We start from the raw sequence: 2,514 nt of genomic DNA on the forward strand, positions 1-2,514 counted from the left end.
TAAGGACTTTATCCCTCTCTCCGTTGTCAAACATGGGTTGTCTGGATTGCCATAAGGACTTTATCCCTCTCTGCCTTGTCTGGATTGCAGTAAGGACTTTGTCCCTCTCTGCCTTGCCTTCTGGCCTTTCCACTGTGGCACTATTCAGAAAATATCTCTTTCTAGTATTTGCGCACTTAAAACTGAAGAGAGTTCTGATTTATCCTTATCTCGATTATTGTCCTAGTCACACAGATTCTATGGAAGTAAAGATTTCTATTCTGCATAAACCTCTCTTCTTTCCCTAAGACCTAGGTATAGTGCAAAACATACAGCCATGCTTCTGCACCATGCAAAGGGCTTATGGGTGATTTTGAATACAAAGTACTATTTCTCCTTCTCAGGACAGGATTCAAATATTGATGACCTTTTTTCATTTATTGATAAAATTGCTTTGAAGTTACTGGAATTTAAGTGTTATATATCTTAAATATTTCTTTCTGAGCATTTCATATGAAAGAAATCGGCTAATGTATGACGAGAATGTAAAATAAAAAGACCAGTGATCTGAGGTTGGCAAAGCCTGCTTTTCTACTTCAGTATTGCATGCTAACACTAACCCTACCCTTGTTCTGACCATGCACCTTTTCTTATAAAAAAAAAAAAAACTTTCTGTAATACTACCACTGCTCAGACAAATTTAATCTGAATGAATGGTAGGGTTAGGGTTTGTAGATTAGAAAAAGGAAATTCAAATCCTTTTTTGAGTATATGTGTTGTTGGCGAATTGAACTTTTGTGTTTTGGTTGATCATTTGTGTGTCAGCCATTAATATGTTGGCCATTAAACACATCAAACATTCATGATGTAATACATATGTGTACATACACACACACACACACACACACGTATGTGCATATGTATATGTACACACACACACACACACACACACACAACACAACATATGGCATGCAGTGCATAAACAGTTTTCTGGTTTAATTAGTTTCACATGCAAACATATAAGATAGAAGACAAAAAGAGTTTTCTGCTTTCACTGGTTTCATATAAACATCAGGTAATATTATTCATTTATTAAGGAACTAGAAAATAAAATGTCTAAGTGTAAGGGACATTCTATTAAAACTGAAAGTTATTTTTGTTAATTTATCATTTGTAATTTTGGGACACTGAAAACGTATTGCTCTCCAAAACTAATTACCCTGTCTAGGTAACATTAGAAAATGTACAAAAAACAAACTGAAATGAGTAGTGTCCAATTATTTACAGTAATGAGATCACCTGTACTAATCTAATAATAGAGGATTGTGATCAGGGTCAGTATTCAGAGTCACTTGTGCAAATGCAAAATGAACATAGCATAGGCGAGATTCATAGAGGCCATTTACGCTAATGCAAAAGGCCTTAAAATAATGAGAGTCAGTGTTGTAAAACATATACTAATGAGGAGATTTTGCAATTCATAGTCAGACATCCCTGAGGTACGTACATCTGTTGTTAAAAGCGATGCTTCACCTTTGATATTGGAGTTGCATTCTGTGAACTTGTTTGTCCAAGTATGCACAAGCACTTCCCTGACTCACAAATGAATTATTTCAGTCTGGTAACCTTGTCATTAGTTTGTATTTAGCATGCACGAGCAGTAAAATGACACAATAAATAATTTTGCCCAGCTATCACTTCATCAGTCTGACCATGAATGCACAAGCATGTCCATGACACATTAATTATTTCCCCAAAGTGACCTCTTTAGGAAAATGTCCAGGTATGCACAAAAAACAAAATGAAACATTCACCTTAGCGACCCCTTCAGGAAAATGTCCAGGCATGCACAAGCACCAAAATGAAACATTCACCTTAGCGACCCCTTCAGGAAAATGTCCAGGCATGCACAAGTACCAAAATGAAACATTTCCCCAAGCAACCCCTTCAGTAACATTTCCTAGTATGCTCAAGCACCAAAATTAAACATTCACCCAAGAGACCCCTTCAGTTAGATGTCTAGGTATACACAAGCAACAACCAATCTCCCCCTCACATCTTTGTATTCTCTTGAAAAACTGCTGCTTACAAGAGTCAGGGCTATTTACACATGTAGTATGCAAATGAGCTCATTATTAATTCATATCTATGAGTCGTACTCGTATACATACGTGTAAAACCCCTTAACTGCATAGCAGCTGTTTCCCTACCAGTTATATGTTAAGCATGTTACACTTTTGCATTAGAGGGCATGCATACAACAACTCCTTTGCATGTAGGTATGCATGCTGAAAGTCCAGGATTTGCATATCCACATAGCACTGCTCTTCATGGATCACTGCTATGAAAATAAAGACTGCCCCAGGTCTCCAGATGTGTTTGAGATATATATGTCAAGAAGTTCACCCAGAGAGCTGAGTAAAGTGAAGCTTGAGAGATCAATCTTGACATCCATGTAAAAAAAAAAAACAATTATTGGAAATTACAATAAGAGAAACCTGATCATAATTGTTTGCAGTACATAGGCTCTTAGGT

The sequence above is a fragment of the Protopterus annectens genome, chromosome 16.part0 (genome assembly GCF_019279795.1).
Source record: "Protopterus annectens isolate FY-2018-M chromosome 16.part0, PAN1.0, whole genome shotgun sequence".
Lineage (NCBI taxonomy): Eukaryota > Metazoa > Chordata > Ceratodontiformes > Protopteridae > Protopterus > Protopterus annectens.